The sequence below is a fragment of the Bos taurus genome, chromosome 11 (genome assembly GCF_002263795.3).
Source record: "Bos taurus isolate L1 Dominette 01449 registration number 42190680 breed Hereford chromosome 11, ARS-UCD2.0, whole genome shotgun sequence".
NCBI lineage: Eukaryota > Metazoa > Chordata > Mammalia > Artiodactyla > Bovidae > Bos > Bos taurus.
In genome coordinates, this window is record NC_037338.1 from 67,220,776 (window position 1) to 67,233,513 (window position 12,738).

Genomic DNA, 12,738 nt, shown 5'->3' on the forward strand with positions numbered 1-12,738 from the left:
TCATCTCTTTAATAGTCGGAGAAGGCAATGGCACCCCACTCCAGTGCTCTTGCCTGGAGAATCCCATGGATGGAGGAGCCTGGTGGGCTGCAGTCCATGGGGTCGCAAAGAGTCGGACACGACTGAGCAACTTCACTGTCACTTTTCCCTTTCATGCATTGGAGGAGGAAATGGCAACCCACTCCCAGTGTTCTTGCCTGGAGAATCCCAGGGACGGGGGAGCCTGGTGGGCTGCCATCTATGGGGTCGCACAGAGTCGGACACGACTGAAGTGACTTAGCAGTAGCAGTAGCAGTAGCAGTTAATAGTTGTGGATTTGATTCAATGCTCTATTTCAATAAAAGATTCTGCCCCTCCATTAAAAAGACAATCGTAGACTGAAAATAGATTGCAACCTGAACAGGTCCACAAGTGAGTGAGTCCAAGGGCCATACTCCATCCCTTGGGCTTTACTGTTAGGCTCCTGACAGCATACCAGCAGGGCCCCTATATGACACTTTGCATTGAAACCAGCGCCCATTTATCTTCACATACACACACAAATGTCAGCGCACACTCCAAAACTCTGAATGGCAGGCATGTGCGTCTAACTGCCACAGGACAGCCGAGTAAGTGGTGGTACTTATAACCCGGGTGTGCTGGTTTCAGATGTCAGGAGGAGAGAGAGGCATCCTGTCTTGCAGAATTCTGGTTCTGAACATTCTCAGGGCTAAGGTGTGCAGCTGAGATTTCACTGGCTTCCATGTACTCTGTGCTAGAGTATCAGTGGCGTTAAATATTTGGATCCATTTCCCCATCACAAATGTCTAACTTTGGGGTTGATTTAAAGATAGAAGTGAGCCTTTGCCTGGTGGCTCAGATGGTAAAGAATCTGCTTGCGATGCAGGAGACCTGGATTTGATCCCTGGGTCGCGAAGATCCCCTAGAGAAGGGAATGGCTCCAGTTTTCTTGCTTGGAGAATCCCCGTGGACAGAGGAGCCTGATGGGCTACAGTCTGTGGGATCGCAAAAGAGTCAGACATTACTGAGAAACTAACGCACACAAAGATAGAATAGGAAAGTGTCTACAACCACGTCTCAATGCCTATGACTTCTTGGAATGCATGGTCCTTAGGCTTCTCACCTGTGCTGGGTAAATAAGGCAGAAGATCGGACTTCAGGCATAAAAGAAGCATACACAACTTCCTCCCTCTTCTAGGCATCTTACATTTTAGCTACAGCATCTCTTTATTACCACAGTTTTCTCGGGCTTTTCCTGGTGACTCTCTAATGACTCTGAAAAGTCCAAATATCTCCACATTCCTTTTTTTTTTTTTGCAGTGTGGTTGCTTTACAATTCTGTGTTACTTTTTGCTGCACAGCAAAATGATTCAGACATACATATACACATATCCCCTCTTTTTTGGATTTCCTTCCCTTCTCCGGTCACCATAGAGCACTGAGTAGAGCTTGCCGTGCCATGCAGTAGGTTCTCATCAGGTAGCTATTTTAAGCATAATAGTGTATATATGTTAGCCCCAATACCCCAATTCATCCCACCCCACCTCTTTCCCCACTTAGTGTCCATATATTTGTTCCCTATGTCTGTGTCTCTATTTCTGCTTTGCAAATAGGTCTATCTGTACCATTTTTCTAGATTCCTTATATGTGTTAATATGTAATATTTGTTTTTTTCTTTCTGACTTATTTCACATTTGTGGACATGGTCTCTTCCGTTACTTTGAAGGTATATAATAAAATTGCTTAGAAAGATACATATATAACAGGTCCCAGCCAATTAAAAGAGATACTAGCAGGATCCCAGGGGCCCAAGCTTCACCTCTTAAGCTCTGAATCCTGGGGAGATTGGGGTGTAATGCTGAGGAAGGAACTTGGGCAGCAGCTATCTACCAAGCGGTATGGGAACATGATGATAAATTTTAGCACGACACAGTACTGCTATACCATGTATAACAGGTAAATCTAAGTTCTGCTGGAAATTCCTCAGCCAGAGCTCTGAAAATTTCATGCTGTTAAAACTTGGAAGGTCAACATAAGGATGACAGCTTGCTCTGTTCACTTCCAAGCTACTACTAAATCTGCTCTCTGGCTGCCTTTTTTTCTCCCTCCCAGATGGTGCCTACTGTACCAGATGTAGGAATCCACTGAGGGGGGATTGGGTGCCGCTGTTCCCAGGGTGGGTTTTTTTCTTTTGATATGGTCTGCCCAGGACTTCCTTCTAGGATTAGAAGTTGCCTTGGCAGTGGTATTTCTCATTAACTCCACAGGCCACAGTCCACCTTCTCAGTAGGAGATGTTTACCCTTGCCTCTACTGACCCCTCAACAGTTAGGTGGCTGCTGACCCAAGGTTAGCAGTGTGCCAAGTGCTTCTCATGCCCTAGCACACAGGAGCCAGTGCCTCAACTCAACTTTTCGATGTAGGGTATTTCCGATGTAGGGTCTTAGGTCCGTCCTTCAATAAACTTCCACCTGATCCCTTCACTCTCCAATGAGGCCTAGAATGTGAATCATCGTCAATAATTGTTAGCAATTAAAAAAAATTCAAGGCTTTGTAATAGTCTTCCATTCAACAATTTCTTGCATGTACCTACTATGTGCCAGGTATGGTTCAAAAACAAAACCTGAAGGAAACATGCCAAACCCCTGACCTTGTGGAGCTTACTTTTCAGTTGGAGGGAGAGAGACAAATACACAAATCAAGCAAAGTACCTGTTGGGTGGTGATAAGCACAATGGCAAAACCAAACGGAAGCAAAATGATATGAAGAAGAGCCAAGGGGGAAGGGGACTGCTGTTTCACTGTTAAGGCCTTACTGGTGGAGGTGAGGGAGTCAGTCGGATGGGTCCAGGGAGCCCATGGAGCACACACAAGGGGACTGCATGCAGAGGGAACAGCTCATGCAAAGGCTCTGAAGAAACAGGATGCTTGGGAGGCTTAAGCATCGATGAGAAGGTCAAGATGGCTATAGGAACCCAAGCAAGGGGGAGCTGTATGATAAACCCAAAAGGAAATGGGCTGGACCAATTAGAAAGTCATAGATTTTTTTTTAATAGTCACACTGTGCAAATACACAACTTTCCTCTTGTTTTTATTTTTCACTGACTGCTTCATCTTAAGTGTTTTTCACGTTGGCATATAGTGTTTATAACCATTCATTATAATAATTGCATAATTCCGTTGGGTAGAATTTCCATAACCTTGCAAGAGGATTTTTAAAGTAGCAAAGGAAAACTTACAATTTTATTAAAGTGTAAAGACATTGGATATTTAGATTTCAAATACAACTGCCAACATATTCCAAGACTGAGAGCAGTTGTTCATATATTCACTTACCTGGAATGTAGGTCCAAGAAAAATGCAGAGTACTTAAATCACATTTTTTTCTTCATAGAAGACCACCAGTCTCAGGAATACTTGAAGACTGTCTATGCCACACTGCCTCTTGTCTGGATTATGGTAGCAGGCTACCAGCTGCTTCTGCCCTCAACTCCTAACCATATGTTCTCACTATGATAACCAGATCCTGATATGATTTGTACCATCACTCCTTTCCTCACTCAGACAAAAAGACAAAGTCTTACAAAAGTCCTCATGACCCTCCACTGCTGCTCTGACATCACTGTTACTTGCTAACCCCACTCTAGGGCCAGTGGTTATTCCTAAACACCCCATGCCTGTTCCCATTTTAGGGCCTTTGTTCCCTCCACCTGAAACAAGCTTTCCGCAGTAATCCACATGGTCCTTCTCTCACCCATTCAAGTCTCTGCTAAGAAGCAACCTCCTCCATGAAGCCTACCCTGACCACTATTCAAAATGGCAGCTCATTCAGCAATCCAGAACTTACCAACCCTTCTCCAGTGGTCACTTATCACCTCTCAACATAAGATATAACACGATTTTCTTATATAGTATACTCATTGTTTTCAGTCTGTCAGTCTGTCTCTCTTTGCCATCTGCTCCTCACCCCCTAGCTAGAATATGTGTTCCAGGAATGGCAGGAATCCTAGTTATGTTCCATGCTATATCACAAGTGCCTAGAGCTTTACTTTCCCCACAGTGGCTAATAAATAGTCACAGTCACTCAAGGAAAAATGATATCAAACACTCTAATATCTTCTTCCTGAGACTACTTACAGTACTTTCATAAAAACATAAATGCCATTAAAAATAAATAACAATTAGTAAAATTATTATAAGTAATATAATATGTAATAATTTTAATACTATTTAAACCATTATTAAAATGTGCATGTGTTTTCTTGAGACACAGTATATATATCTAGGTTGGCTTATGTTCTAGAATGGTATATAATGGTATTACATACCATTCAACTAAAACTTTGCAAAGAATTGGTTTATCATTCTAAAATTTTATTATGCATTGTACTATATATACAAAGTGTTTATATGAAATATATCAAAAGTTTGAAGACAATAATAGAACAGACACACTCACACACTTACCACTTGAAAATTAAAAAGTGAAAAAGGCCAGTACCTTTAAAATCTCCAGTGTAACCCTTTCCAATTCATCTCCTCTCCAACAGAGAGATTCCAATAGTCTATCAGACTAAAAATTTTAATTAATTAATGTGTTACACTTTTGTGATTTTACTACAAATGAACCAATTCCAAAAAACATATAGCTTAGCTTTGCATGTTTTAACTTATATACAAATTGAATCATGCTGTATGTCTTTTGTATGGCCTACTTTTTTTTGCACTTTTTAACCTGTAATCCATTGATTTTCATAACTACATAGTTACCAGCTTTACAAATATATAAAGATGTGCTTTTTGATTATGCTGTTGATTGACACTTGGGTTATTCCTTTTTTCCTCATTATTTATAGTGTATTATGAGTAATCTTATTGCCAAATTGAAATTGTTTTTCCCAATTCTGTTCATCCCAGCAGGAGTACCTGTTATTCCACATCCTTGCCAACACTTGTTCTGGGGGCTGAATGAGGCTGTCTCATCTGTTGCTGGCCCCGTTTATTCCCAGGATCCACGACAGAGCAGGAGATAGTCTCTTGGACAAAAGGCATAGTTTATGTGGGAAAGCAAGCACTGTTTTAAGGTATTGTGTCGGTTCCCAAAACTCTATAATAAATGATTCAAACCATATAAAGCATGGTTCCCCAGAGCAAAAAAAAAAAAAAAAAAAAAAGACAAAACTTATTGAAGGGCAGGAAAGGAGACTGATATAAATACAGCACCATTATTTTTTATTATTGCCATGCTGTGTGACATGTGGGATCTTTGTTTCCCAACCAGTGATCAAACCCATTCCCCCTGCATTGGGAGTGGAGAGTCTTAACCAGTGGACCACCAACGAAGTCCTGGCCACACCATTCTAAGTCCATGAATAGGAAGAGAATATAACAAGGCTGTCAATAATTTCCAGTTAGTATATAGATTCAATAAGATCCCACTCACAATCCTAACAAGACTTTTCATTGAACTTGAAAAGATGATCCTAAAACTTGAATGCAGGAGCAAAGAGTTAAGAATAGCTTAGATACCCTTGGAGGATACTATCTACTTCACTTTTTCTGCAAAAATCAAATTGAGATCGAGTAAGAGCTTAATGTGAAAGAGTAATTTTGAACCTTTGCCTTGGTGACATAGAGACTCCTGGGAGAAAAAAAAAAAATCCTGGGAGAAAAGCTCCTTTCACCCCAAGAGCTAGTGTTTCATATGCTATCTCCAACGGCAGAAGATAAAAAGGAGATAAATCATTGTCCTATCGCCTTTTGCTTTTTTAAAAAAAAGCATATAAATTTATTCTATCAAATTCCAAAGTAGCAAAATAGTATTATCATTATTAGCTTTAGAAAAAATGTCACCAAGAGTTCCTTGGAACAGAGTTCCCCAATTACATGGTAAATTGATTTTGTTACACTGCTTTCAGGAACACAGTTATTCATGGAATGAGGCAAGCTTTCCTTGTCACAGAAGATTACATTATTTGCATCTTAGTTCACGTTTTCGTAGTTCTTTAAAGCTAACAAAATATTTTTTGGCATGTGCGTCTTAAGGAGTCAGTGCTAAAAAGGAAAATGCCCACTGACCTAGGATATCCTGGGAGTGGCATAGACTGTCCGTCAACGTGCTCTTAGGATCACTAGAGGTGTTTGACAGCTGCGCTAAGCAACCATCCAGAGTGCGAAGACAAAGCAGCAAAGCCAGCCAGGGCGCTCTGCCACCACCCTGAGATAAGTCAAGCCCTTTAACACCAGAAGCTGCTAAGGTTTTATTCCACACTCTCAGCAAGATAAGCTGCCTTTCACGCCTCACAAGACACTCAGATCTGGAAAGCAGCTCAGAAGAAAAAAAAAAAAGCTATTCAAATAAGTGTAATTATTTATTTCAGTGAAGAAAATTAGTAGGTTTCAAGTTATTTGAATTCCAGCTTCATGAGGAGCCAAGACGTGTGTGTCTTCTAGGCTCTGCAAACATGTGGATAGAGGAGACGAATAACCCCAGGGCCCTGAGTCTCTCTCGCTATCAGCCATTTTGCACTTACATCTGAGCCCCTCTCTGAAAGATGTCATTTGTCTCCCCATTTTAGAGATGAAACTGACATTTGAAAGGTCGAAACAACTTGCGCCAATTTCGTGCATTGGGGAAATTTGTATTCAACCTCACCCTCTTGTATTGCTCCCTCTGAATTGTCTGAACAGCTGGTAGTCCACATAGTTAGACTCTGCGAAGGTAAATAGGGCATACCTCTATTTACTATGTTTTTCTTTATTCAGGACTTCCCTAGTGGCTCAGCTGGTAAAGAATCTGCCTGCAATGTGGGAGACCTGGGTTCGATCCCTGGATTGGGAAGATCCCCTGGAGAAGGGAACGGCTACCCACTCCAGTATTCAGGCTTGGAGAATTCCATGAACTGTATAGTACAAGAGGTTGCAAAGAGTCAGACATGACTGAGTGAGTTACACTTCACTTTCTTTCTTGCACTTCACAAATACTACATTTTTTACAGGTTTGCAGCAACCCTGCATGGAGCAAGTCTATCAGCATCATTTTCCCAGTAACATTTGGTCACTTTGTGTCTCTGTGTCACATTTTGGTAATTCTCACAATATTTCAAGTTTTTTCAGTTATTGTATTTGTTATGGTGATGTTACTATTGGAAAAAGATTATGATTTGCTGAAAGCTCAGATGATGGTTAGCATATTTTTAGAAATAAAGTATCCTTAAATTAAGATTTGTACACTGCTGTTTTAGACATAATACTGTTGCACACTTAATAACTAAGTATAAGCATAATTTTATATGCCTTGAGAGGCCAACAATATACGAGTGTGACTCACCTTACTGTGATATTTGCTTTATTGTGGTGATCTACAGAGCCAAATCTGTAGTATCTCCAAGGTATGCCCGTATACACCTTGACTGGTGTGATTATTCGGGTTTCCCTGGTAGCTCAGCTGGTAAAGAATCCGCCTGCATTGCAGGAGACCCCAGGTTAATTCAAGCACAGAGTGGTGGACAGTCTGTACTCTGACTCCTCTGTGTTTTCCCTGAAGACTGCATGAAACCTCTAATATTTTTAGATTTCCTAGGATGGTTCCAATTTCAAATGTTCTGTCCAGGCAAAATATGAGTCTTCTTTCTTTTTTTTCATTAAGAAAATATGGTCACCTTACCTGCAGAACTCAGTGCACCTACATTTTAAAGGAGTAACACACATTCCTTCTTTGAGTGATCATCACCAGGACCTTCTGCAGACAGCTGCAAGGTCAAGGCAGACCACTCAGGATATTTTTGAACTTGGAAGGTGACTGTTACTAGATGATGACTCCCTGGGGGAGGAAGAAGGCATGTAGTTTTATAAGCTTCATCTCAGCCAAATCACAATATGAATGCCACTGTCACAGTCTGAGACTGTGTAACTACCAGAACGTTCCCAAAGAAACTCCTTGCTCCCCAGTGTCGTGACTCACTGAGGCAAACTCTATGACTGAGACTCACTGCGTCTCCAAGTTGGAAGGAACAAAGGAGGTCAGCCCAGCTGGCCTCAGACACTCTGCAGGAAGGGAGAAGGAAGGAGAGAGTAACAGTTGAGACCTGCCTTATCGGTGGCTAGCCACTTTTCTGACTACTTTCACTTGACAAGTTCAGAAGGTTGCATGCCAGAAGGGCTTCTTGGAGAAGGTCTTCCGTATCAGAGTGATAGCCTAAGTGTCTTGTGACAGAACTGCTGCTGAGCATCACACAGTTCTTTGTGAAATTAGAGTCTGCATGTGATCCATCTTCATTAAATGTCATGCATAGAACAAAGAGAAAAAGAAACTCGAAACCATGAATAATCTTTAGGAAATGTTGCAAAAGCAGATACTTTTAGAGTCAAACTTTCGGTTCCTAAACAGAAAGGGATGATCATTTTCCCTTAAAAGGCTTAGTTACCTCCCCATGAAAATCTCTTTCTCTGTCTTTCTTTCCATGGCAAAAGGTCAGATTATAGAGTCAAGCTCCAATCCAATCATATGATGTCATAAGACAGTAATTTAGTTTAAGCAGTCCTTACAAAGTGATGTGAATACATGACTGGAAGATGACAAAGTGAATTTTAGATAAGCACCTTCAATTAAGCTTGTTCTGATGTAGAAGTCCAAGGGACCAAAGCTATTTGTTTGGTCTTTCACATACCATCCAAAATTATTATTAGTGAATTATCTACCAAGGTTTTGTTAGAAATCACTGGTTAATTACCTCTGGAGAATTTGTGCAGTTAGGATTGAAAACTGAATTCTTTAAATAGCCAATCAAACAGTTAAGTGGAGTTTGGAGTGCCGAAGAACAGCATGTAAGACTTGGTTTAAGGAGATTGCTATGGTCACCTGATTCTGCCACTCCCACTACATAGTAATCCATTGGCTTAGCTAACATGAAATATCCATGTGAGTTCTGTTATAAAGCCAAATGACCAAATCTGTGATAAAAAGAATTCCAAAATATGCATCCCCCAGCTGTTATCCCAGGCACAAGAATGGCCCTTCTCTGTTACATGATTGGCATACTCGTGAGTTGTGTCATCTTTCCTGAGATAATGTTAGAACGCCTGTCTTCTCAGACAAGTTGAATGCAGAGGCTGTATTCCATTTACTTATCCCTGGAACCCAGGATGAAGCTTGGCACGTAGTACATGCTCAATAAATCAATAAACAAAGGAACATATTTTTGATGTGACATCATCACATATTTATCTGCTTTGGGTTTTCTATAGTACTGTAGAGAGAACTAGGCTAAAGATATTCAAGGGAATCTACTTTTAATTACTTTTACTAATTTTCCTAAGTGTCCCCATCTTCCCCAAAACTGCTGGTGCATCAGATCCTTAAAGACACTTACCTCTCTTGCCATCTATCTTCTACCCCATGCCATACCCATCTACTCTCTCTCCTTGAGGTCTCCTTTGAAAATATTGAGATTCTTTTTTAACTATTTTTTTTACAGACAAAGTCTTTGGGAATACTAGCCAGATCTTGACACATGAGAACCCTTCCTCCACATGGCAGATGAGACAAAAAAGGTCTGGGTATCCTCCAATTAAGAAAGCACACCCTCCCCAAGCCACCACTCTCTTTGATAGACCTTCAGGATCAAAGTCTCTGGACCCCCTTTTTTTTTCTTACTGTGTTTCTATTATAATATTAGTTGCTCAGTCATGTCTTACTCTTTGCCACCCCATGGACTGTAGCCTGCCAGGCTCCTCTGTCCATAGAATTCTCCAGGAAAGAATACTGGAGTGGGTTGCCATTTCCTTCTCCAGGGGATCTTCCTGACCCAGGGATCAAACCTGGATCTCCTGTATTGAAGGCAGATTTTTAACCTTCTGAACCACCAGGGAAGCCTGTGTTTCTACAGGGTTGCTTTTCTTCTCAAATGGATTGATGTGTGGTCCTCAGGGGAAAAGAGATTGCTGCTGCCCTTGGGCTGTAATCTTTGAACCTGCAAACAGCCAGAAAATGTTCCTCTGGTCCAGTTCATCAGGAGACTGCATTAGGTTTGGGGCAAAAATCCTCATAGAAATACAATGATTTTGCCTGGAACATCCCCCTGCTACATGAATATTGGTCCCTTGAACTTGTGATATCATGCAGCTCTCTGAGGAGTCAGGAATCTTGAGTCCCAGCCAGAGTTAACTTATCATGGCTAATAATTCGTCATTCACCACCACCTCTAGAACAAATGTTTATCAAGCACCTACACTGTGTAATGCACAGTGGCACGAGGCTGGCAGCGCTCACAGATGTAACAATGAGAATAAAGGGCTGCCATTTATTCAGATCCTATTTTGTGCCAGGCGCTTAGCTCCATGCTTATGGTTATTATCTTACCCAATTCTCCCCCAGACTCTATGACCTAGAGTCATTTAAGCCATCGTGTCCATTTTTCAGATGAAGAGGCTAGTCGGAAAACCAGGAAGAGGAAGGTCTGAGATTGACGCCAGCTTGGTTCAGTCCCAAGCCCAGTCATTCACTCTAACACTGCTCTCCATCCCCAAGAAAGGCTGGTTTGATGGGCTGAGCAGGATGGCAAAGAACACACAACTGGGAGAAGGAGGATAAACCATAGAAAGGGGATCATCTTTGTCTACAGTGAAGGGAGAGAGGAGAAGACTGGTGGAGATCCAGCCACATTGGTGATGGTAGAAGTTGAGGAACTTCATACCTGACATCCTCAATTTCCTCTAAGAAGTAAGAGGCAAAATCATCTGTTTGAGTCAAATTAGTGCAAGGATAGGGAAGAGGTAGTGATCATGATGAGGATGATGACAATAAGAGCAGCAAATATTGAGTTCATTACATGCTGCCTGCCTGTTTGCTAAGTCGCTCCAGTTGTGTTCGACTTTTTGCAACCCTCTGGACTGTAGCCTGCCAGGTTCCTCTGTCCATGGGAGTCTCCAAGAAAGAATACTGGAGTGGATTGCCATGCCCTCCTCCAGGGAATCTTCCGAATTCAGGAATCAAACCTGCATCTCCTGCGGTTCCTGGATTGCAGGTGGATTCTTTACTGCTGAGCCACAGGGGAAGCTCCCATTAAGAGCTGAAAATGCACTAATTTATTAACATGAGTGATCTATTTTAATTCTCACAATTCCATGTGATAGGCACTATTTTGGACTCCAGGAAACCAAGGCTCAAAGAAATGAAATAGAAAAGCCTATCACAGGACAGGGACTAAGTAATAAAACTGGGATTTCAATCCTGGAAGTCTGACTCTAGAGCCCAACCTGCTGAGGGGAAAATGAGAAGACCGTTCAGGATATAAAAAAAGATGACTCCTCATATGCTTTTCGTTTAAAAGATAAACATTAGAAAACCGGTGATCTAAGAGGTGGTTTGCAGGGGGAATTTTAGCCTAGCATGTTAGACAGAACATGGAGCAGCAAAGCCAACATGCCAAGGAGGTATTTAGACATGAAGAAACCAGAGTTCAAGAGAGAAATTAGGTGTAGAGCTTTTATAGCAATAACATATCATATGCACTGAAGCTCCAATACTTTGGCCACCTCATGTGAAGAGGTGACTCATTGGAAATGACCCTGATGCTGGGAAAGATTGAAGGCAGGAAGAGAAGGGAATGACAGAAGATGAGATGGTTGGATGGCATCACCAACTCAACAGACTTGAGTTTGAGCAAACTCCAGGAGATGGGGAAGGACAAGGAAGCCTGGCATACTGCAGTCCATGGGGTCACAAAGAATTGGATGTGACTGAGCAACTAAACAAATGCATGATGTTATAGTCACGAGAATTTTAACTGAATGAGTGATACAATTCAACACACATGCAAATATGTATATATAGACCCCAACATTCATTAAAGTTAGTAAAATATATCATCTCTGCCCACAAAACTCAGTTAAATACAACAGATTTTAAGCAAACCCTATAGAATCTCAATCTATAAAGTAGAATCAGAACTATTTTCATTTTTACTAAAGTCAAGTCTAATTTGAGTTTCAGTCATACTGAAGGAATACTGTAAACTTCAGGTGTAAAGTTACTTATCCTGCAGAACTACAGAGCTGATGGCAGATACTGTGAGCTGCCCTGAAACAGTACATAAGCAGAGTATACTGGTGAAGGAAGTAGATAAATGGTCTGTAGCACCAGAAGTAATCACATTAACAGCAAGACAAGGTTCTCCATGGAAAGCGCCAGTGAGTTCAACAGCGAGAAGAGGAGGACAGCTGTGAAGGAGGCTGCCAAGGACCAGAGGGAGAGGGTCTTGGGGAAACAGGGGGCTTTCCAGGGAGAAGATAAAGATTGGCTCCTGCTTTATTTTCTTTGCTATTTTCTATTCTTTACTTGGTACAGAGCCAACAAGAAGTTAATCTCTCCATTGAAAGAAGTTCTTTCATTGCTGAATTGTCGCTGAGGAAAAGGCCAGGCTCCAATGTCACTCATTCAAGGGTTTTATTAAATGAACAAACATCTCCAGTAAGTAGCTAAAACATTTTAACAGCATCTTTGGTTTTCTTGTAAACCAGTATCCCCAGATTTTTCCATCCCTTCCTTCCCATGATCCTCTGTTGACTTTTCCTATCACTCTCAGCCAAGCCCACACACACTGTCTTGCTCTGCACACACATGGCACGCTTGTTCCCATGCTCTATGGAAGACAACTTCTACATGGCCTTCATCCACAAGACTCTCACCAACCAGGCAACCTTGTGGGATTCCCCTTTATAGCATCTTTAAATTGCCTTAC